Source organism: Phyllostomus discolor, chromosome 3, assembly GCF_004126475.2.
Source record: "Phyllostomus discolor isolate MPI-MPIP mPhyDis1 chromosome 3, mPhyDis1.pri.v3, whole genome shotgun sequence".
Lineage (NCBI taxonomy): Eukaryota > Metazoa > Chordata > Mammalia > Chiroptera > Phyllostomidae > Phyllostomus > Phyllostomus discolor.
The window spans coordinates 112,180,071-112,205,216 of NC_040905.2; the positions used below are offsets into that span (position 1 = coordinate 112,180,071).

General features: G+C 40.4%; 1 protein-coding gene and 1 long non-coding RNA gene across 2 annotated transcripts in view; one reads left to right on the top strand and one right to left on the bottom strand.

The window, feature by feature from the left end:
• The window catches only part of ADCY9 (adenylate cyclase 9), a 157,420-nt gene that overhangs the window by 38,514 nt on the left and 93,760 nt on the right, over positions 1 to 25,146 (top strand). The gene's annotated exons all lie outside the window — the stretch shown is intronic.
• On the bottom strand, positions 18,843 to 24,276 carry LOC118499590. Its single transcript, XR_004902087.1, has 2 exons — positions 22,661 to 24,276; positions 18,843 to 20,705 (listed from the first exon to the last, which is right to left on the bottom strand). It is a non-coding gene; the product is annotated as an uncharacterized LOC118499590 (long non-coding RNA).

The following is a 25,146-nucleotide window of genomic DNA, read 5'->3' on the forward strand; positions in this document are numbered from 1 at the left end:
ATAGTTTTTGAATTCCTTGCTCCCCCTCTTTTCTTTCTGGTACCTCTACAATGGGAATGTTGATATACTTAAAGTTGTTCCAGAGGCTCCTTCTACTATCCGCATTATTTTGGTTTCTTTCTTTCTTTCTTTTTTTTTTTTCCTGTTTGGATTGGAAATTTTCTGCTTCATTCCTTTCAAAATGCTGATTTGATCCTCTGCTTTATGTACTCTACTGTTGATTCTCTCTAATGTATTCTCAGTTATTGATTTTTTTTGTTTTCTACCTCCATTTTTATATGTCCTGTCTCTTTGTTGAAGTTCTCCCTAAGTTCATCTGCTTTTCCCCTAAGTTCATCAAGCATCCTTATAACCAATATATTTTTAAAAGATTTTATTTATTTGTTCCTAGAGAGGAGGGAATGGAAAGAGAGTGAAACAGGGAGAGAAACATAGATATGTGAGGGAAACATTGATTGGTTGCCTCTCACATGCCCGCGTTCAGGAACCTGGCCCACAGTCCAGGTATGTGCCCCAACTGGGAATCGAACTGGTGACCCTGTAGTTTGCAGTATTATGTCCAATCCAGTGAGCCACACCAGTCAGGGCATAATGAGTGTTTTGAACTCTGCATCTGGTAGATTCCTTGTTCCATTTTGTTTACCTCTGTTTTTTTGAGTTTTGTTATTTTCTTTCATTTGAGACATGTTTTTTTTTGGTCTCCTCATTTTGGTTGCCTCCCTCTGTTTGTTTCTATGTATTAGATAGAGATGGTGTGTCTCCCGGGTTTGGTAGAGTGGCTTTATGTAGTAGGTGTCCTTTAGGGCCCAGTAGTGCAGCCTCGCTACTCACCCAAACTGGGTGCTTCAATTGTGCCCCCTGTGTGCACCCTCCTATTGTAGTTGAGCCTTGATTGCTGTTGGTATGTCAGTGGGAGCAATTTATACCCAGGCTGATTGTGAGGATTGGTTTCAGTCACAGTGGAGGATCTGCTGTGCAGGGGATGACCCCAAGGAGCAGATGTTGCTTCAGCAGGGATTTGGTTCCCACTGAATACAATACACCTGTTGAATGTGTTGCATGTGGAGGTGATTGTGTGGTGCTCTTGTGTGATCTGAAACTGTCCATTGGGTGCTCTTGTCCTGGGGCCTCCTGGGAGGTGCAGGCCAAGATTAGCAGCCACCTGTGCTCTGCCCAGACCACCTGGTATCAGCTAGAGTGATCTGTAGATGGCTGCTATTCGTGCTGGGCTTTGAGGTCCCCAGGAGAGGCTAAACTGTGACTCAAGGCCACTTGCCACTAGTGCTGGCCTGGGGCCACTTAGCAAGAGGTCCAGGGCATGCCAAGGCCAGATGCTGTTCGTTTGGGGTTTGTGAACCTTTGAGAGGTTTTAAGAAAGTTTGCAGTATTAGTCAAGAGAGGGCTTTGATGTGGAACTGCCACTGGGAAGGGCTTGGGTGAGCCTGAAAGTCGGGTGGGTATCAGGGAATCATGAGGATGTGGTTAAAAGAGTTAGTTAGACTGATGGAGAGTCAGATATGGTGCCTATCTGCCAGCCCTGAGGGGAGGGCTTAGTGCAAAAACAATGACCTCTGCCTGCAGTTTTGTCTGGAGAAGCTACTCCTCCAACCCTTCCCCAAAGCCAGATAATTCAGTTCCTTTTGTATGTGCCTGGCATCTTTTGAGCTGCCACCCCAGTGCTGGAGCTGCCATCCCAGTGCTGAGTGAGTTAGTTTGAGTAAGTCAGTGCACAGGACTTCTAAGAGAAATGCTTGGGACTCCAATGGCTCTCCATCTCACTCAGCTGCAATCCCCACTGGTTTTCATAGCCAGAAGTTATTAGGACTTCTTTTCCTAGCATTGAAACCTTTAGCTGGCAGGCCTGGTGTGGAGCTGGGATTTCTTGCTTCTCAGGGTGGGGAATCTCTTTGTCTGAGATACCCCTCCTGATTTTTAACTGCCACAGGTGGGTGTGAGACCAGCCTGTTCTAGATCTTTGCCCCTTTTCCCAATCTCAGGGTGGCTTTTTATTTATATCCTTAGTCATAGGACTTATGTTCAGCTAGATTTCAGGTGATTCTTAATGATGGTTGTTCTATAGTTGAGATGCAATTGTTTTCTAAATGATTTTATTTACTTCTAGAGAGAGGGGAAGAGAGGGAGAGAAACATTGATGTGAGAGAGAGGAACATCAATCAGTTGCCTCTTACATGCACCCCAAATAGGGATTGAACTTGCAATCCAAGCCTGTGCCCTAACTGGGAATTGAACCGGCAATTTTTTTGATTTACAGGATGATGCCCAACCAATCAATCCACGCGGGTCAGAGCTAGTTGCGATTTTGATGTGGTTGTGGGAGGATGTGAGTACTGCATATATCTACTGACACCATCTTGATCAGAAGCCTCTGATAGCACTTATTTTCCAAACTATAGATAATAAAAATTATGGGAAATGCAAATCCTTACTAGCAATTTAAAAAGTACAAATGAGAGTGCCCTGACTGGTATAGTTCAGTTGGTTGAAGTGTTGTCCCATAGACCAAAGGGTCATGGGTTTGAGTCCTGGCCAGGGCACATGTCCAGGTTGTGGTTTGAGCCCTGGTTGGGGTGCATATGAGAGGGCAGCCAAATGATGTTTCTCTCTCGCATCAATGTTTTTCTCTCTTTCCCTCTCTTTCCCTCCCTACTTCTCTCTCTGAAAGCAATGAAGAAAAATGTCCTCCGGTGAGGGAAAAAATAAAAATAAGTACAAGCAGGAATGCTTTCAAGTACCATTATTTGCTTAAGTTAAAAAAAAATCATAAAGCTTGATGGATGACATTACTGTTTTTAGTTCACTTTTTCTAAAGAATAGAAGCAGGAACTATTATACTCTTCAAATCCTAGGAGAATGATTGTCCTAAAGAAACAAAAGAGCAACTTACTCAAAGATAGTAGGGCAATTGATAATAGCAAAAATTATACAGCATTTAAATTCCCAGCGATTGTGATTGCTGCTATAACTCTGGTAAGCCTACCTGATAGAATGTTTTATTTATTAATTGTTCCACAAACCTTTGTTGAGTTCCTACTGTGTGCCTGGCTCTGTGCTAAGTATCCTAGAGTCCTTACCTCATTAGCTCTTCACAATTCCCCCAGGAGGTAGACGTCACTCTTTTTTTTTTTTTTTTAAAGATGTTATTTATTTATTTTTAGAGAGAGGGGAAGGGAAGGAGAGAGGGAGAGAAACATCAATGTGTGGTTGCCTCTCGCACTCCCCCTGCTGGGAACTTGGCCCACAACCTAGGCATGTACCCTGACTGGGAATCAAACCAGGGACCCTTTGGTTCGTAGGCTGGTACTTAATCCACTGAGCCACACCAGCCAGGGCTAGACATCACTCTTATTACCATATAACAAACAAGGAAAGGAAGGCATGGAGAGATTATTACCTTCTCAGTGTCACACAACTGATAACATGGAGGGCTAAGCACAACCTCCCTGATAATCAAAAGAGCAGATTAAAATGAGAACGATAAAAATGTTTTAATCTTTTTCATTTGCAATGATGAAAGAGATTGGTTACAGTTGTTGGTGAGGGGGCTATTGGTGTTTTGGAATACAAATTGAGGAAACCTTTTTGGAGTGCATTTGGCAACATCTGTCAAAATTTTTACATGTTGCACCTTTTGACCAAGCCGTCCTATTCTTAGGAATTTACACTATGGAAATACTTGCATAAATGTGCAGATGTATTTAAGAGGGCCTTGTTAATCATCTTACTTATAATAACAGAAATTACTTGAATACCTATCATGTGTAATTTATAGTTGGTCTATCCATATAGTGGAATACTTGTCAATATTTGTAAGAAAGAGATAGATCTGTGTGTACTAACATGGGCAAAATAGCCATTTTATTGTTAATTGAAAAAAATCAAGTCACTTTGTAGTATGTGAAACACGATTTCATTTTCCAGATGTGTTTGTATACACAAATCTATAAATAGTAATTGTCATTAGGGTGGGACTAGAGGAACTTCTAATTTTATTTTAATTTTTGAAAAAGATTTTATTTATTTACTTTTAGGGAGAGGAGAAAACAGGGGGAAAGAGGGAAAGAAATATCAGTGTGTGGTTGTCTCTTGAACACCTGCCACTGGGGACCTGGCTCGAAGCCCAGGCCTGTGCTCTGATTGGGAATTGAACCAGCGACCCCTTGGTTTGCAGGCTGGCACTCAATCCACTGAGCCACACCAGCCAGGGCTTCTAATTTTACATTTAATACTTTCTGTTTCAGTTTTACTCTATTAACACAACAGACATGTATTACTTTTATCAGCAAAAAAACTATTAAAAATTTAAAGAAGCCATTATATGAGTTATCCTAATTGACAGAAATGCATGTTGATGTCATTTAAATGAGTGAATGCGAAACAAACCTTCACTGTACACTGGGGAAAGATTGGATGTGTACCTAACTTGCTATGAGAGTATCACATTCTATACATGTTTCACTTATTAAACTTAAATTACAAATAATATCAAAACCTCTTGTTTTCCCCACAAATAGAAAAATTCATTTAAAGACCTTCAAATCACAAAAGTAAAGAGGAAGAAAATATTTCTGCTACTTTTTCCTCCTTGCCTATTGAATTAAAGAAGAAACCAAATTTTCACCAAAAATGCATCTATGAAGTTAGTTCAGTTGTGGGCAAAGGGTTCAGAGGTTTGATTCTTTTGACCTAATGAAGATACACAGATTCACAAAGTAAATGTTTGCATATATTAGCTCATAGTGGGAGAATGTGTCTACTGAGATATTGTACTCCATGGTGATGGAGAGCCTGTCCTCTTGGTCAGTTCCCTTCCTTACTTAACCTAGTCCCCAGGGTTACTTGGAGGCATTGTTGGTTTTGGAACTCCTCAGGAGGTCCATTTCAGTTTAGGACAGACTATGAAATACAGCCATCTGGGATGTACAAGGTGACCCCAAAGCAGTCAGTTAGCTTTGAAATTGACTAAGCTGCCAGTTGTAGGAGGACTCAGTTGAGCCAGAACTATCTTAATTTGATAACTAGCCTAATTTGAACCAGAAGTAGTGGGTTTGACCCAGAACCACCTTGGTCTGCAGTGGAGTTGTGGTGAGTATAATGCTGTCAGATAATGTTCATTGTTAGAAGGCTAGGGAAAGGAAGTGACTTGCTTGTCTAATACAAAAAATAGCCATAGAACAAGAGGAAGAATTTAAAAATTAGTCTTTTACTATGCCTGTGAAGTAATGTTGGTTATATACATTATTTCAATTTGTTTCATAAGTCCATTTCTTAAAAATCCTGTACTTTGAACAGGAGTTCATGTTTCTAACTCCAGATGTATTTTGCTCATCCCTCCCCTGCCTTGACTTTATCCATTATTCTAATGGTTTTTTTAAAGTTGTCATTTCAGTTCTTAAAACTGTTTCATAAGAGCTGGGCATCAGCAACAGTTTTCTCTAGTTCTGTCTTAGATGATGATTTCCAGTTTAATTATGTAACAGACAATTAAATTGAATAGTAAAGTTGCATTTGCTTTGTTGTAATAGAGAATCTTTCCAAAAGTAAATCTTTTCTTTGAACAGTATGTAAAGGAGAAAATTGGGATGAACAATTTTATGTTTAACCGGGCATTTCAAAATTTTGGTTGTTTCTGCAAGGGAGAATCTTTTAAAGTTAAGTGTTTTGATATGAACAATTTGTTATTCTAAAGAGTAATATTCAGCTTTTTCATGGGTTTATGGAAATGGTATTGAATATATGATCTGTCTCATTAAAAAGTAAAATTACTGCTCTAGATTGTGGAGAGAAGAGAGGAATTAAATATAGTCAAGGAGTAGAAGGGAGTTTGTAGTGGTAGATCAAACTGAGAAAAAGTGTGTTTTTTTCTAGATAAATTTATGGGATATTATATATTAGAACAATTTAATACTTCTTAAAACTCCAGGATTATGTTTTTATATATTTTGGGGGGGGTTCCATGATGACATGTAGATGGAACTTCCCAATTGCCCATCATAAAACTGTTAGGTAAATTCTTACCCATTCCTCAAGTAAGGTCCCTTACTATGTGTTTGTTGCTAGGAAGTGCCTCTGTGCCTTGAGAGGCAGGAGCAGGAAGTGGAAAATACATCCCATTTAAAGTCATGAGCCTGGATGGGAGGCTGGATGTTGCTATGTGACGTAAGACTTCTACCATTTTTTCACAATGGACACCTGTCCTACTTATGTCTTGATGTTATTGTAAAGATCTTAAGAGGAGATGGACAATGCTTTACAAATGTAAAGTATCAGTCCATGAGGGAGAAAGGAATGAAACTGGAAAGCACCAAATATTTGGAAGGAAACTAAACAAGGGTTTCCTTTTTCTTTTAGCTAGGGCTTTATAATGTGCACTTGGGAATAGAAAGTGAAAGGATTGTGAAGGTATTCCAGTCTAAATGAGATGGGGTGAGGCAGTGAGGATGGCAACTTTAAAGACCTAGATGCTTTGATCTTAGAGCACCACTAATTTGTACTTTGCTCACTCCCAAGTAAATTAGTATGTAATGGACATAACAATAGCGGAGTGTTTTCTAACAGTACTCTGATAGCTTCCTTTCTGGCAGTGGGTCATTAGAGATTGACATGTGTAGTTGTGGGGTTGCTACAAACTGCCAAAATTTTAAACCTGATGATGGATTAGACTACAGGAGAGGCTGGGGCCAATGTTCATGATCTTTCATTTATTCTTCCTTTTATCACCCATTAAGTAGTCATGTACATTAAGAATGGACTCTGAGCAAGAAAAAACCTGTAGGTAAGTGATGTAAGTAGAGGATGAAGAGTGAGGAGGCAGCCCTTGAAATAGTTGTGAATTTTTTTCATCCAGTTTGATTGTTTATTGAGAAATGTGACCACTTAGGCTTTTTAAAAAATATAATGTATAGATTATGCATTATAGTTGTCCTAATTTTTCCCCCTTTGCCCCCTTCCAGCCAGCACCACACACTCCCTCAGGCAATCCTCACACCATTGTTCATGTCCATGGATAATGCATATAGGTTCTTTGGCTACTCCATTTCCTATACTGTACTTTACATCCCCGTGGCTATTCTGTAACTACCTATTTGTACTTCTTAACCCCCTCACCTCTTCTTCAATTCCCACATACACCCCTCCCTTCTGGAAACCATCAAAACATTCTTAGTATCTGTGATTCTGTTTCTGTTCTGCTTGTTTATTTATTTTGGTTTTTAGATTTAATTATTGATAGATATGTATTCATTGTCATTTTATAGTTCATAGTTTTGATCTTCTTTCTCTTAAATAAGTCCCTTTAACATTTCTTATAATAATAGTTTGGTGATGATGAACTCCTTTAGTTTTTTCTTGCCTGGTAAGCTCTTCATCTGCCCTTTGATTTTAAATGATATCTTTGCTGGGCTGAGCAGTCTTGGCTGTAGGTCCCTACTTTTCATGCCTTTGAATATTTCTTGCCAATCTCTTATAGCCTGCAAAGTTGCTTTTGAGAAATCCGTTGACAGTCTCGTGGGAATTCCCCTGTAGGTAACTAAATGCTTTTCTCTTTCTGCTTTGAAGATTCTTTCTTTATCTTTAACCTTTGGCATTTTAATTATGATTTGTCTTGGAGTGGGCCTCTATGCATCTATCTTGTTTGCAACTCTGTACTTCCTGGACTTGCATGTCTATATCCTTCACCAAATTCAGGAAGTTTTCTTTCATCATTTTTTCAAATAGATTTCCAATGTCTTGCTTTTTCTCTTCTACTTCAGGCATCTGTATGATGAGAATATTGGAATGTTTGAGGTTATCCCAGAGGTTGCTTACACTATCCTTATTTTTTTGGATTCTTTTTTCTTCTTGTTCTTATTGGTTATTTTTGGTTCCTTATGTTCTAAATCATTGATTTGATTCTCAGCTTTATCCACTCTACTGTTCTTTCCCTGTGAATTGTTCTTTATGTCAGTTAGTGTATTCTTTATTCCTGACCAGATCTTTTTTCGTTGTTGTTAAGGTCCTTACTCAGTTCCTTGAGCTTCCTTATAACTAGTATTTTTGAGCTCTGCATCAGGTAGATTGCTTGTCTCCATTTCATTTAGCTCTTTCTCTGGAATTTTCATCTATTTTTTCATTTGGGCCATGTTTCTTTGTCTCCTCACTTTGGCAGCCTCCCTGTGTTTGTTTCTATGTATTAGGTAGAGCTGCTTTGACTGTATCTTGGTAGTATGGCCTCATGTAGTAGGTGTCCTGTAAGGTCCAGTGGCAGAGCCTCCATGATCACCCAAGCTGGGTACTCAAGATGCACCCTTTGTGTGGGCTGAGTACACCCTCCTCCTCAATCAAATTGAGCCTTGATTGATGTTGGCAGGTCAGTGGGAGAGATTTATCCAGGTCAGTCAGCTGCAAGGACTGGCTGTGACCACTGACCACCAACTTCTACCCTCTGTGGAGGATCAGCCATGCAGGGGCAGGGTGGTTGGTGGTGCTCACACATGATCTGTAGATGTCCACTGGGTGGGCAGGCTCTGGCATTTCACCTGTGTTCTGCCCAGGGCCACCCTGCATGAGGTGTAAAGCAGTTTGAGATGACTGCTAGTGGTTCTGGAAGATTCCTAGGTGAAAACAAGCTGTGAATCTGTGCTTGCTGCTGCTAGTTCTGGGACCACTTAGCAAGAGTAGGGCAGCGGAGACCTCCCTGAGGCCAACTGTTGATTTTTTTGAGAGGATTTAGGGAGTTTTGAATCATGAACTAAGACCATCCATTCATGTGGAAAAGTCACTGTTAGCAGCTTGGGTGTGCCTATAAGATGAGTGGGACAGAGTCTCAAGGGATATACAGAGCAGGGCAAACTGTTAGCCAGGTTGATGAAGTCTCAGATATGGCATCTACCTTCTGGCTTTGAGACTCTGTTGTTCTGCAGGGGGAGGTTCAGAAAAGGTACAGTGGCCTCTGCCTGCTTGGTGCCAGACACTTCAGATTTTTCCTGTGTACCACTGGTGCCTTTCAAGCCGCCACCCTGTCACCGGAGCCCAGAGGGAGTGAGTATGAGTAGGTGACTCTGTGTGTGGGTTCTTTAAGAGGAACTGCATGGGGCTCCAGCAGTTTCTTCCACTGACTCAGTCCCCACAGATTTTTGTAGCCAGAAGTTGTGAGGACCTATCTTCCTGGCACTGGAACCCTGGGCTGGGGGGCCTGGTATAGGCCTGGGACTCCTCACTACTGAGATATCCCTCCCAAATTTTTATCCACCACATGTGGATATGGAACCAGCCTGTTCCACATCTCCACCCCTCCTACCAGTCTGGATGGATGTGTTTTTTTTAATTCCATAATTGTCAGACTTCTAGCCAACTCAATTTCTTATGGTTCTAAGTGATGGTTCTTCCACCGTTTAGGTGTAATTAAAAAAATATTTTATTGATTATGCTATTACATTTCTCCCATTTCCCCCCTTCATTCCCCTCTCTACCCTGCACACCCTCTCCCACCCATATTCCCTCCCCCTTTAGTTCATGTCCATGTGTCGCAAGTTTTTTTTGCTTCTACATTTCCCATACTATTCTGGCCCTCCCCCGGTCTATTTTCTACCTACCATCTATGCTACTTATTCTCTGTACCTTTTTCCCCCTCTCTCCTCCTCCCACCCCCCTGTTGTTAACCCTCCATGTGGTCTCCATTTCTGTGGTTCTGTTCCTGTTCTAGTTGTTTGCTTAGTTTCTTTTGGTTTTGCTTTAGGTGTGGTTGTTAATAACTGTGAGTTTGCTGTCCTTTTACTATACATGTTTTTTTTATCTTCTTTTCTTAGATAAGTCCCTTTAACATTTCATATAATAAGGGCTTGGTGATGATGAACTCCTTTAACTTGACCTTATCTGAGAAGCACTTTCTCTGCCCTTCCATTCTAAATGAAAGCTTTGCTGGATAGAGTAATCTGGGATATAGGTCCTTGTCTTTCATGACTTGGAATATTTCTTGCCAGCCCCTTCTTGCCTGTAAGGTCTCTTTTGAGAAATCAGCTGACAGTCTGATGGGAACTCCTTTGTAGGTGACTGTCCCCTTATCTCTTGCTGCTTCTAGGATTCTCTCCTTCATTTTTACCTTGGCTAATGTAATTATGATGTGCCTTGGTGTGTTTCTTCTTGGGGTCCACCTTCTTTGGGACTCTCTGAGCTTCCTGGACTTCCTGGAAGTCTATTTCCTTTTCCAGATTGGGGAAGTTCTCCTTTGTTATTTGTTCAAATACGTGTTCAATCTGTTGCTCTTCCTCTTCCCCTTCTGGTACCCCTATAATTCGGATGTTGGAATGTTTAAAGATGTCATGGAGGTTCCTAAGTTTCTCCTCGTTTTTTTGAATTCTTATTTCTCCATTCTTTCCTGATTGGTTGTTTTTTTCTTCCTTCTGGTCCACTCTATTGTTTTGAGTCCCAGTTTCCTTCCCATCACTATTGGTTCCCTGTGCATTTTCCTCCATTTCTTTTATGGTAACCTGCATTTTTTCACCTAATTTGTGCCCAAAATCAATCAATTCTGTGAACTTCCTGATCACCAGTGTTTTGAACTGTGCATCTGATAGGTTGGCTATCTCTCGGTCGCTTAAAAGGATGAGTCCTGAGGCATTGATTTGTTCTTCTGTTTGAGCCATCTTTCTCTTTTTTTTTTTTTTTGGTCTGGTCACTCCTGTTATGGTGAGGGGCAGCGCCTTAGGCGTTCAGCAGGGCTGGGCACCCCACTCGCTAGATTGTGACATTGTATGTGGGGGCAGGGGCGGGAGGGAACAATGACGGTAGCTCCATTCTCTGTGGGACCTCAGTCTCTTCTCTGGGATTCTGGGTTGTGCACTCTGCCCTGCTCCACGGTTGCCACCTCACTGGGTCTGCTAGCTGCCACTTGCGTACTCAGGGTCCACCCGCTCTGATCTTGTGTGCCCCAGATGCCTTATGCGCCCCCAGTTGCCTTATGTGCCCAACTCTCTCTGCTCTCCACATGGCAACCTGTGCCTGCTTGCTTGTTTCTGCCCCTCTTACTGGTCTGGATGAACAGGTATATTTCAACTTCTTGGCTGTCCAACTTTCAGATAAATTTTCTGTCAGTTCTGGGTGTTATTCTACCTCTAAATTGTTGTTGTTCCAATCTTGGTTGTGCATGGCTGTATGGTGTGTCCATCTATGCCTCCATCTTGGCTGGAAGTCAGCCTTTCCTCATTTCTTTGAATTCTTGTTTCTTCATGTTCTGATTGGTTGTTTCTTTCTTCCTTCTGGTCCATTTCATTGATCTGTGTCCCAGTTTTCTTCCCATCACTATTGGTTCCCTGTACATTTTCCTTTATTTCTCTTAGTGTAGCCTTCATTTTTTAAAATCGAATTGTGACCAAATTCAACCAACTCTGTGAGCATCCTGATCACCAGTGCTTTGAACTGTGCATCTGATAGGCTGGCTATCTCTTTGGTGCTTAGTTGTATTTTTTTTCTGGGGATTCGATCTGTTCTTTCATTAGGGCCATTTTTTTTTTTGTCTTGACACGCCTGTCATGTAGTGAGGGGTGGAGCCTTAGGTGTTCACCAGAGCGGGTCAACCCAGTTGCTGGGTTGTGACATTGTATGTGGGGGAGGGGTCCTCAAGGGAACAATGATGCTTGCTGTGCTCTCTGCTGGATTTCAGTCACTTCCACCACTTCCCCCAAACAAACTGGGCCCTCCTGGTGCTGATTTCCAGGTGGGTGGGTTTGTGTACATTCCAGGACCCTGTGGGTCTCTCCAACAAACTCTCCTGTGAGGCTGGGAGTCTCTCCCAGCACTTCAACCCCCATAGGTGTTTTCAGTTGGTGTTTTGAGGCTTTATTTCCCTGTGCTGGAGCCCTGGGTTGCACAGTCTGTCTTGCTCCCCAGTTTCGCCTGGTTTATCTGCTCGCAAATGTGGGACCACCTGGTCAGACAGCTGCCTTGCATGCTGTGCCCCTTCACAATCGCCACCTGGCTGGGTCTGCCAGCCACAGCCTGCATGCCCAGGGTTCTCCTGCTGCCATCTTGTGTGCCTGGGGTCCTGCGTGCCTGGGATCCATCAGCTGCTGCCTTGGTCACCCAGGGTCCGCAGGCACCACTTTTTTTGCTGTGATTCCTCTCTGCCCACTGCCTGATTCCGCCCCTCCTACTGGTCTGGATGAATGTGTCTATTTTAACTCCTTGGTTGTTGAACTTCCATACAGTTCAATTTTCTATCAGTTCTGGTTGTTATTTTGTTTCTAAATTGTTGTTGTTCTTATTTTGGTTGTGTAAGGAGGCACAGCGTGTCTACTTATACCTCTGTCTTGGCTGGAAGTCCTGTTTAGATATAATTTTTATGTGGTTGTGTGAGGAGGTGAACTGTGTTTACCTATGCTGCCATCTTGACCAGAAGTCCATCCAGTACTTATTTTAAAAAACAAAGAAAAAATACTTTATTCTGGATAATTTCAAACATACAAAAATTAGAGTATATGAGAATGAATTGTGAGGTGCTGGTAACCCAGCTTGAAATAATTATCTATTTATGGCCATTCTTGTCAATTTCTATTAAAAAAAAACTTAACTGGATTGTTTTGATTCTGTAGCTATATTTGGGGAAGAATACCATCCTAGCAATATTGAGTCCTCTAATCCAAAAACACAGTATCTATCTCCTTCCAGTTATTTATATATTATTTAATATCTCAACAATGTTATATATTTGTCAGGGTGCAACCATTTGCACTTTTGTTACATTTATTTCTAAATATTTATTCTGATGCTGTGTAAATAGAATTGTTTTTTAGTTTCATATTTGAATTATTCATTGCTGGTATGTAGAAATAAAGTTGAGCCCCAAGTGGTCTGGCTCAGTGGGTCAGGCGTTTTCCTGCAAACCGAAAAGTCGCCAATTTGATTTCTGGTCAGCGCACATGTCTGGATTGCAGGCCAGGTCCTTGTTTGGGGGTATGAGAGACAACCAACTTATGTTTCTCTCCCTCTCTTTCGCTCTCCCTCCTCCTCTCTAAAACTAAACAAATAAATCTTAAAAAAGAAAGTTGATTTTTGTATGTTGATCTTTTGTCTTGTCAACTTGCTAAAACTCATTCTAGTAAGGTTTTTTTTTTTATGTAGACTCATTAGGATTTTTCTGTATACAGGATCATGTCTTCTGGGAATAAGGACCATTTTACTTCTTCCTTTCCAATCTGTATATTTAAAATTTTCATTTCCTGCCACACTACACTAGAACCTCCAAAACAGTGTTGACTAGAAGTGATGTTTGTATACGTAGAGCAAGGGAAGGGACTTGAGACTGAAAAGCTACCTTTGTTAGTGAAGGGCAGGGAAGGACAGAAGAAAGAGGCTGGCCACTCCAGTTTGGTAATCAATAGAGTTTATTAATGGCATGTCATGGGTGGCTGTAAAACAAAGTGGATATTCTCCGCCCTGCTTGGCAGGCACTAAAGAGTTATCTAGGGTAAAAAGGAGGTGGGGGATAGACACAAATACTACTATATTTTTGCTACCAGTACGGGAAGTTACTTTACATGCTTGACCAGGTTAGGACAGTGACCTGTTCCAGGAACCAGCATGTAGTGGGATGCAGGGGAGGAGCGCTGGTTTATGTAAAAATGACCATTAATCACTGTCAGACAATCTAAGGGGGGTTTGTGGGAAGTAGTTTTCCTCTTCTGGCCCAGTTCCAGCTCATGAGTCAGATAAAAGTCACATCATAGAATAGTCTTCCCTTCACAGTGGTGAGAATAGACATTCTTGCCTTGACTCCGATCAGAGAATGAACTTTTGGTTTTACTTGTTTCCTTTATTTTTTCTAAGTTATTGATTTCTACTCTGGTATTTATTATTGCCTTCCCTCTGTTTGGGGTATGTTTACTTTTTCTCATTTCTTAAGGTAGAAGTTTAGGTTTATTGGCTTGAGATTTTTCTTTTTTCCCTACAGAAGTTTTTAAGTTATAAATTTTCCTCTAGCACTTTTTGGAGCTGTATCCCATAATTTTGATCTGGTATGTTTATTTTCATTCAGTTTGAAGTATTTTTCCAGCTTCCCTTGTGATTTCTACTTTGATTCTTTATTTATTTATTTATTTAAGAAAAAGATTTTATTTATTTATTTTTAGAGAAAGGGGAAGGGAGAGAGAGGGGGGGAGAAAAACATTGATGTGTGAGAGAAACATTGATAGGTTGCCTCTCACACACCCCAAACCAGGGACCTGGCTCACAACCTACACATGTGCCCTGACCGGATTGGTTTATGGGGTGATGCTCAGCTGAGCAACACCAGCCAGGGCAACTCCGCAATTATTTAGACATGTTTACTAATTATCAAAAATTTGGGGATTCCCAAATTTTTTTCTGTTCTTGAATTCCAATTTAATACCATTGTGACTGAGAACACAGTTTATATGATTTTTTAAAAAGATTTTATTTATTTATTTTTAACTATTTTTTTAAAGTTTTTATTTATTTTTAGAGAGAGAAGGGAGGGAGATAGAGAGAGAGAGAGAGAGACAGAGACAGAGAGACAGAGAGACGGAGAGACATCAATGTGTGGCTGCTGGAGGTTATGGCCTGCAACCCAGGAATGTACCCTGACTGGGAATCGAACCTGCGACACTTCGGTTCACAGCCTGTGCTCAATCCACTGAGCTACGCCAGCCAGGGCCAGTTTATATGATTTTAATCTTTTAAAATTTATTACAGTTGAGTTTTGCTTTGCTTATTGTCTATCCTGGAGAATGTTACGTGTGTTCTCACAAAGAATGTGTATTTGGCTATTGGCTGGAAGTGTTCTGTAGATGTCAGTTAGGTCAGGTTGTTCAAGTCTTGTGTTTTATTGCTGATTTTCTGTTTAGTTATATCAGTTATTGAAAGTTGTCAATCATTTTGAGTTATGTACTTCCCCCTTCAGTTCTGTCAGTTTTTGCTTCATGTATTTTGGAGTTCTATTGTTAAGTGCTTAAATGTATATGTTCCTGATGAATTGACCCTTTTATCAATATAAATATTTCTTTTTCTCTAGTAATAATTTTTGTCTTAAAGTTTATTTTGTTTGATATTAGTATAGCTACTGCCTCTTTCTTTTGGTTCTGTTTGTGTAGTATGCCTTTTTCTACCTTTTTACTTTTTAGTATTTCTAGTAAGGCAGGTCTGCTAGTAACAGATTTTGTCTTTGTTTATCTAGCATGTCTTTACTTTCACTTCATATTTGTTTGACATATAATTTTGTGGGATATTGAATTCTTAGTTAACAGTTTTTTTAAAGCATTTTGAACATGTCATGTCAATGCCTTCTGGTTTTCATCATTTCTAATGTGAAGTCAGCTGTTAAATTATTTTGGTTCCCTTGTGTGAGACAGTTTTGATGCATTCAAGATTTTCTCATTGTGTTTGGCTTTCAATATTTTGACTAAGCTCTGTTACAGTGGGTCTCTTTGTGTTTATCTTACTTGGATTTTGTTGAACTTATTTTGAGTTTGTTGAATGTGAAGATTAATTTTTTAAACCTAATTTGGGAAATTTTGTCCATAGTTTTTCAAATATTGTGTCTGCCTCTTTCTCTCTGTCTTTTCCTTTTGGGACTTCTTTAAATGTATGTTGGTATTCTTGGTGATATTTTTTGTGTCTCTGAAGCTCTATGCCTTGTTCATCTCATTATTTCTTTTAATTTTTTCATCAGATTGGATAATTTCAAGTTTGGTGATTCTTTCTTCTGCCACCTCAGATCTGCTGTTGAGTCTACTAGTGAATTTTCATTATAGTTACTGTGTTTTTGAACTCCAGAATTTCCATTTGGTTTCTTTTTTGTTGTTGTTTTTACCATTTGGTTTCTTTTTATGATTTCTATTTTTTGATTGATATTCTCTATCTGATGACTCATTGTCATTATACTTTCCTTTTATTCTTTAAACATGGATTCCTTCAATTTTTTGAACAATATTTATTTATTTTTATTTTTAATCCTCACCCAAGGATCTCCCTTCACCCAGGGAGAAGGGATGGAGAAAGTGAGACAGAGAAACATTTATGTTGAGAGAAACATCGATTGGTTGCTCCCAACCAGGGACCTTGTCCACAACCTAGACATGTGCCCTGACTGGGAATCGAACCAGCGACCTTTCAGTTCACAGGCCGGCACTCAGTCTACTGAGCCACACCAGCCAGGGCTTTACTTTAATTATTGTATTTTTAATTTATTCCTTACCACACAATTCCCTTACCCTTTACCCCATGGTTTCTAATTCAGACAACTTTTAGTTCCTTGATTCAAGGAGTAAATGTAGTTAGCAATAATTAGCTTGATTAAAAGGAGACAACTGGTATGATTTATATGCTTTAAGTAGACTTGGTTCTGCCCACACCTTTCACGGCATCACTCTTTGCATAGTCAGCTCTATAGTTTTCTCGGTCCCCTGCCCTTTATGCTACTGATAGCTCATTCTTTCCAGGTTCTCTGGGAAAGTGCTTGCTCAGTCATTTCTCCTGTAATGTCATTCCAGCATGGCTGCATTTTAGAGAATTCTCTGAAGGAAAAGGCAGTGTAGTATAGGGTTAATGTCCTGAGCTCTGGTGTCACATTGCTTGGGGTTCACATTTCAGCTCTCCTCCTTTCAAACCTTTGTGGCCTTGGTCTCTTTGGGCCTTGATTTTCTCATCTCTAAAGCAGGGCCCATAATAGTCCTTGCTGTATTGGGTAGTGATAACGATGTAACGGGACACTCTATGTAATGTGCTTTAGAACAGTGTGTAGTACATTGGGAGCACACAATAGATGCTTTCTGTATTCCTTCTCCTGTCATCATTGTCCTCATCGTAATTATCATTAACAAGGACTTATCTGTTAATGATGACATTTCAGGTATGAGAGAAAATTTTGAGTGGAACCTTTGCTCTGCTAACAGAAGGTTTGATATTAGTTAAACCAGTCAGAGCAGAGTCAAGACTATCTAGGATGCAGGATGTGGTACTGGTTGGGAGATGGTAGGTTGAGAAGAGAGGCTAGTGTTGGGAAGAAAACAGAACAGTACAATGACTGGACAGGCACAGAAGAACACAAGCTGAGACAGTGACTGCTAACAGGTGTGGAGTTTCTTTTTAGGGTACAGAAATGTTCTAAATTGATTGTGTTGATGGTGGTACAACTCTGTGGATATACTAAAATCCACTGAATTGTACTCTTTGATTAGGTAAATTGTATGGGATGTGAATGATCTCTTAATAAAGCTGTTATTAAAAAGTGGTGGAAAGGAAATAAAGAAGTTAAAGAATAGTTCATCTCTCCAGTTGGGGTTACTGCTCATCTTTATTTTTTCATTACACTATACTTTTGGCTCTTTTATGTATTTCTAGCAAAAAATATTTATTTCTTTTAAAGTGAGAAAACAAACATAAGTTTTTTAAAAAATCATGTTATTGTTTCTGCCAAAACCCATTATAGAAGTAAAATAGTAGGAGATTGAGATCGAGGTTGGTTCCATCAGTGCAGATTGCCTGAAAGAACTGGGTTCTTATGCAGACCTCTCTTGGGACCGGCCACATGTCAGCACCAGGTTGGTCTGTCGGAGATCTTCAGTGATTTGCACTTGCCAGACCCCAGGGTCTGGAGTAGGTGATGTTGCTGTGGAGAGGCAGCTTCAGAAATCACAGCAGTAAGGAATCGGCATGCTGGGTGTGGCCAACTTGTCAGTGGGAGCTGAAAATAAAAATGCACGTAAAGTCAGCATGTCTCTGGCTTTTATCATGCTCGAATATAATAATGAAGCATATTTCTTGAGGACCTACACTGTACCAGGCCTGGTGCTATGTGCTGATGCAGAGGTGAGTTGGAATGTCTATTGGTCAGCCCCCAAGGATCATATGTTGCCTCCCGGTGTTCTCAGGAGACAATTTTGAGGTCAGAATTCTGCTTTTTTACAGTGAGGGCTGGTTCTGACTCCTGGAAGAATTCATGCCTATTTATTTATTTATATATAAAGATTTTATTATTTTTAGAGAAAGGGAAGGGGTGAGAAAAAGAGAGGGAGAGAAACATTAATGTGAGAGAGAAACATCCATTAGTTGCCTCTCATATGCACCCTGAGTGGGGACCCTAACCTGCAACCCAGGCGTGCGCCCTATCTGGGAATCTAACCAGTGACCTTTCACTTTGTGCAAGAAGCCCAACCAGCTGAGCCACACAGGCCAGGGATAATGCCCCTTTTAAATTTGCTTTGAAGCCTCAGAATTTCTGTACAGATATGAAAAGTCTGTGCATGAACCCTTTAGATGTTTTGAGATCTGATAATGAGGTAATATTCAAGAATTTAGGATATTACATATTTTTCTGAAGAACCTCTGATGGGGGAAAAAGAGTCTGTAGGGGAACTGGACCTGCTTCCTCTTAGATGCAGACTTCATATTCCAAAGCCCGGGCTGAGAGCTCCCAGCCTTCTGTGTTTCAAACACTGCTTGCCTGTGGGGATTAAGATAGTGACTTCAAAGCCATTTTCCAGAGGTCCTCAGTAAACCAGTCATCCCACTGTTGTACCTGCAGGGACTTTTTTGTGTACTCAGGCCTTTATAAGGAGTTACTCACATTTAAAAAGCAACACCTTTATTCTGGTATGAATTGTTCCAAAATCAGGATTTCTAAGAGTTCTTCATTTCTGAATTCTGCTGAATGGAACCAGCTTTCTGAGCCGGGTTGTCCCCTTACTATGTATAAGAAAGGTTTTGCAGAGTTCACCTGGACAGCCCCAGACCCCATCCCCACTTGCTCTCCTGCCTCTCTCTATTCTGTGCCTCTTTCCCTTTTATTGGTATCCTGCTGTCTGTATCTTTCTGACCTTCCAGAATTCCTGAGTGATGGGTATATCACTGAATTTTATTTACCTAAAATAATTAGTTAGGTTTTTATGATATATTGATGTAAAACCCTGAAAAAAAAACTCTCTAAAATCTCAAGAATTGTTGTATGCAATCTAGCATTTTTTGAGTAACTTGCTAATTTTTTAATTCTCATTTAGCTAGGGCTAAACTTTTCATTAGCACAGGTGCTTCTCCCATCTAATCTCCAGCAAGGTTTGTTGGCTGGGCAAACAGTGACCAGAAGAGTATCAGAGATACATTTTGAATTAATATTATTTCAGAATTGAGTCCTATGAGATCTTAGTCCTTGCATTCTACCACAGGTTGAGAAAGTTAGGTATTTTATTAAGTCTGTTTCTATTTTTACATGCCATAAATATGTGAATAAAACTCAAATCTTTGTGTGTGGTGGGGGGAAGGGTGACAGAATTCTGGAATCTGATACGGGTCATCAGTATTCCCATGTGTTTCCTGGAACTATTGTTTCTGCTATTTAAATTAAGTAATTCCACAAGTATGCGCTCAATAAATTCTTTGTGCCAGATGAAAGTCTCAGTTCTGTGGATACACCACTGAACAAAGCAGACACAAAGCCCTGCTTTTGTGGACCATAATATAATAAAGTAGGGGAGTCAAAAATTGATGCATATATTAGAAAAGTATATAGTAAGCATGTCCATGGTAAGTACTTTGAGAAAATTCAGCATGATAGAGCAGGGGTTTGAGGGTGCTGTGGGGTGAGGGCAACGGAGAGGCCTGGTGGTGGTGGTGCTTATAATTGTAAATAAGGTGGTAAGGGAAATCCTTGTTTCCTTGGATATTTCCTCTGAGGGAGACCCTCTGCAAATTTATAAAACATGGTTTTATTACTGGGAAGTAGTTTGTGAGCCCTCTGAAGCAAGTAACTTTTGAAGTTGGCATTGGCAGGATGTTGTGCAATCAGGCTTGTTGGCTGAGTTTCAGACCCCCGCATCTGAAGTGAACCACAAGTTTGCAATCCTTCCCCTTGTCATCCAAAAATATTTTGTGACCTTGCTGGTTGGCAGTTTTTAAATGTTATTTTAAATCTCTCCAAAAGGGAAACATCAAAGTGCAGACTGTCCATGACTGCCCTTCTCGATACACACAAACAGCTGCACAATACAATCAACCATTGTAGTGACATGTGCCCAACCATTATAAATAGACACAGGGCTTGAACGTGAAACATTGCAGAGGAAGGGCAAGTGCCTTCTTGATGAATGAGCTCTGCTGTTCCCATTGAAACCCCTTCTCTGACATCAACATTACTTTATGTTTCACTGACTAAATTAAAATCAACTTTGTTTTCTGCAGAGGCACTGAATAATTTAACTATTTCCAATATTCTAATCCAAAAGTATTTTCTCTTTTTGCTGTTAATCATAAGTATTTCATAGGCTTATTTACTAGTGATTGCCTGGTGGCCCACTTCACTGCATTTAAAAATTTCATATGGCCCAATTTTCAGTGATAGATTTATGTGTAACTGTGTTGTGTATGTGGTATGATTCATAGCTAGAAAGACATGCCAATTTAGTATCCTGTTCATTTTTACATTTTTATCCCGTTCTAAGAAATTTTTATTGTAGTTTATTTGTGACATGTCAGAGCATCTAAAAATGTGTCATTCGTATAGTAGGTTTTTAGTACTTTAGTAAATCATTTGCTTTTTAAGGAAATAAAATACAGTGTGCACCTCATGTTAGTCTCTGACAGTCTCCATTGTTCCCATGAAGCATAAGAGCAGCTTAATGCCATAAACTGTGCCTGCATAATGTGTGGCTTAAGATTCTACCGTATTCATTTAGCTGAAATATGAATATGTTAAACTGATTTACCTTTTTAAAATATATTTTATTGATTATGCTTCTACAGTTGTCCCATTCCCCCTTCACTCCCCTCCCCCCTGCACACCCCGTCCCACCCACATTCCCCCCCTTTAGTTTATGTCCATGTGTCATAAGTTCTTTAGCTTCTACATTTCCCGTACTATTCTTACCCTCCCCCTGTCTATTTTCTACCTACCATCTATGCTACTTATTTTCTGTACCTTTCCCCCCCTCTCTCCTCCTCCCACTCCCCTGTTGCTAACCCTCCATGTGATCTCCCTTTCTGTGGTCCTATTCCTGTTCTAGTTGTTTGCTTAGTTTGTTTTTTTTTTTTTTAGGTGTGGTTGTTAATAACTGAATTTGCTGTCTTTTTACTGTTCATATGTTTTATCTTCTTTTTCTTAGATAAGTTCCTTTAACATTTCATATAATAAGGGCTTGGTGATGATGAACTCCTTTAACTTGACCTTATCTGAGAAGCACTTTCTCTGCCCTTCCATTCTAAATGAAAGCTTTGCTGGATAGAGCAATCTTGGATGTAGGTCCTTGCCTTTCATGACTTGGAATACTTCCTTCCAGCCCCTTCTTGCCTTCAAGGTCTCTTTTGAGAAATCAGCTGACAGTCTGATGGGAACTCCTTTGTAGGTGACTGTCCCCTTATCTCTTGCTGCTTCTAGGATTCTCTCCTTCATTTTAATCTTGGCTAATGTAATTATGATGTGCCTTAGTGTCTTCCTCCTTGGTTCCAACTTCTTTGGGCCTCTCTGAGCTTCCTGGACTTCCTGGAAGTCTATTTCCTTTTCCAGGTGGGGGAAGTTCTCCTTTATTATTTGTTCAAATATCTTTTCCACTTGTTGCTCTTCCTTTTCCCCTTCTGGTATCCCTATAATTTGGATGGTGGAACGTTTAAAGATGTCCTGGAGGTTCCTAAGCCTCTCCTTTTTTTTTTTTTGAATTCCTGTTTCTTCATTCTTTTTTGATTGTATGTTTCTTTCTTTCTTTTGGTCCACTCCATTGATTTGAGACCCAGTTTTTTTTTTCCCATCACTATTGGTTCCCTGTGCATTTTCCTTCATTTCACTTATTGTAGCCTTCATTTTTTCATCTAATTTGCAACCAAAATCAACCAGTTCTGTGAGCATCCTGATCACCAGCGCTTTGAACTGTGCATCTGATAGGTTGGCTCTCTCTTGGTCACTTAAAAGTATTGGCTCTGGGGCTTCGATCTGTTCTTCCTTTTGAGCCTTCTTTTTTGGGGGGGTGTCTGGTTGGGCGTGTTATATAGTGAGGGGTGGAGCCTTAGGTATTCACCAGGGCAGGGCAACCCAGTCACTGGGTTGTGATGCTATATGTGGGGGTGGGATCAGAGAGGGAACAATGGTGCTTGCCCTGCTCTTTGTCGTATTTCAGTCCCCTCTGCTGCTTCCCACAAGCAAATTGGGCCCTTCTGATGCTGGTTCCCAGGTGGGGGGCTTGTGCACGGTCTAGGACCCTGTGGGTCTCTCCAGTGAACTCTCCTGTGAGGCTGGGAGTCTCTCCCTGCACCTCAACCTCCAGAAGTGTTTTCATTCAGTGCTTTTAGGCTTTATTTCCTGGTGTTGGGGCCCTGGATTGCTCAGCCTGTCTTGCTGCCCCTTTTCACCTGGTTTATCTGTGCACAAGTGTGTGACTGCGGACAGCCAGCTGTCTTGCGTGCCTCACTGGGTCTGCTCGTTTAGTCCCCACGCCCATGCCCAGGGTCTGCCAGCCACCTCTTTTTTCTGTCTTGACCCCTCTCTGCTGGCCGCTGACTCCGCCCCTCTTACTGATCTGGATGCATGGTTGTCGGGACTTCCGTACAGTTCAATTTTCTGTCTGTTTTGGTTGTTTTTTTGTTTCTAAATTTTTGTTGTCCTTAATTTGGTTGTGCGAGGAGGCACAGTGTGTCCACCTATGCCTCCATCTTTGCTAGAAGTCTGATTTACCTTAATTAAGTTAGCATGTTAAGTAAGATTTTAGTGTTGGAAAGCCATTTTAAATATTCTTTGGGTAGTGTTTTTATTTCCTATGGCTACTGTAATAAAGTACCACAAACTGGGTGACTTCAAACAATAGGAATTGTCTCATAGTTCTGGAGTCCAGAAGTACAAAATCAAGATGTGTATAGGGTTGTTCCTTCCAGAGGCTCTGAATGAGAATCCATCCTATGCCTGTCTCCTAGCTTCTGGTGACTGCTGGCAATCCTTAACATTCCTTGGCTTGTAGACACATCACTCTATTCTCTACCTCCATCTTTTGCATTGCCTTCTCTGTGTCTCTGTATGTCTTTTTCTGTCTCTTGTAAAGACACTCTTGTTGGAATTAGATCCCAACCTAATCTAGTATGATTTCATCTCAATCTTTAATTGCATCTTCAAAGACCCTGTTCCCAAAGGAGTTCACATTCTGAGGTTCTGGTACACATGAATTTTGCAGAGAGATACTATTTGACTCACTATAAGTGGCTGCATTCAAGATATATTTATTGAGTCCTATCTGAGTACTTATGAGACACTAAATGTAGTGTGGGGGTAGGGATTCAGAGATAAATGACATAGCCTTTACCTCAAGGAGTTTATGGTATCCTATTCTTCACTCAGCATTGATAATTAAACACCATTTAGTATTTAAAGTAAGAGAAGTACTGCCAACATGCCTTTCAATCTAGTCCTCCAGATCAAAAGTACACTGTCTTAACAGGTGTCCCCTGGTGGGTGTGACCAGAACTGTGTAGTTGGGGTATCTGGGGTACCCACTAAACCTGTGCCAACCCTTTACCCAATTTCCCTAAATTGTTAACATTCTACCACATTTGTCTCTCTCTTTGTCTCTACAATACACATACACACTTTTTTTCCTGAACCATTCAAGAATAGGTTGTAGACAGTATCCCTAAATACTCTGTATATATTTCTTAAAAACAAGGACATGTTTCTGTAAAGCCACCGTATACCCACCCAAATCAGGATATTAACATTGTCACCATACATCTTCTAATCCATAGGCCACCTTTACATTTTGCCAGTGGTCCTAGTAAAGTCCTTTACAAGCCCAGGAGCCAATCCAGGATCACACTTTGCATTGGTTGTCATGGCTGTTTAGTCTCCTCTAATCAGTAACAGTTCCTTAGTCTTTGTGTTTCATGACATTGGCGTTTTTGAAGAGAACAGGTCAGTTACTTTGTAGAATGTCCATCAGTTTGGCTCTGTTGTTGTCCCCTCATGATTAGATCCAGGTTACACATTTTCGGCAGGAGGATTGAAGAAGTGGGGCTGTGCTTTTCCAGGTGCATTGTAACAGGAAGGTGCACAATTTGGTTTTGTCCCATTTCCAGAAGTGTTAACTTTTATCATTGGTTGAGAAAGTGTCCATCAGGTTTCTTCACTGTAAAATTAGTGAACATTTGCTAATTAACTATTTTGAGACTGTGTAAATATCCTACTTCTCATTAAACTTTCACCTACTAACCCTGACTGGTGTGGCTCAGTTGGTTATGTGTCATCCCACAAAAAAATGAGAGATTGCCAGTTCAATTCCAGGTCAGGGCACATGCCTGGGTTGTGGGCCTAGCCTCTGGTTGGGGACATGTGCGAGAGGCAACAAATTGATGTTTCTCTCACACACCAACGTTTCTGTCTCTCTCTTCTTCCCTTCCCCTCTCCCTAAAAATAAATAAAATCTTAAAAAAAACCCTGTCACCTCCTAGTTTTAGCATCTTTTGATAATTCTTATCTGATTAAATTTGTATGATGGTTGCCAGATAGTGGTTTTCTAAATGCATCATTTATCTTACATTTATTAATTGGTATCCTACTGTAAAGTAGTACTTTCTCTCTTCCACTACTTCTTCTCTTCCTATTGATAGACTCATAGATTCCTATTTTAGTCATTGGGTTATAATCCATTCCTGTTATTCTCTACTTTGATGCTCAGATTATCCCAGATTTGGCTACCAGGAGCTACTTCAAGCTGGCTGTCATGTCCATTTGACATGTTTACATCATTCTTTGAGCACTTCCTTACTTTTTGGCACAACACATTCAGGATTATCTTGAACTTTCCTTGCCCTGGCCCTAGAATCAGTCATTTCTCCTGGTTCCTTTTAGTGGAGAATGGCTTTTAGAAACTAAGATCTGAGTGCTAGGTGTGTCCATTTTTATTGGGACATCTTAGCTACTAGGTCCTCTCAGTGGATGTAGTTAAGAAACTAAATGATTGTGTACTCTTTTACACACATGTGCATGCACATACAAGGATGTACATATATGCAGGTGTGAACACATACATTTACCATGTTTTTCAGACTATAAGACGCACCCTCCCCCCAAATTTGGGAGGAATAATGGTTGTTAATGCTGCTGCTAAGTTTTGTTTACATTTACATTGGTAAAGTATTATTTATGTTATTAAATATTTTACCACATTTTTTGCT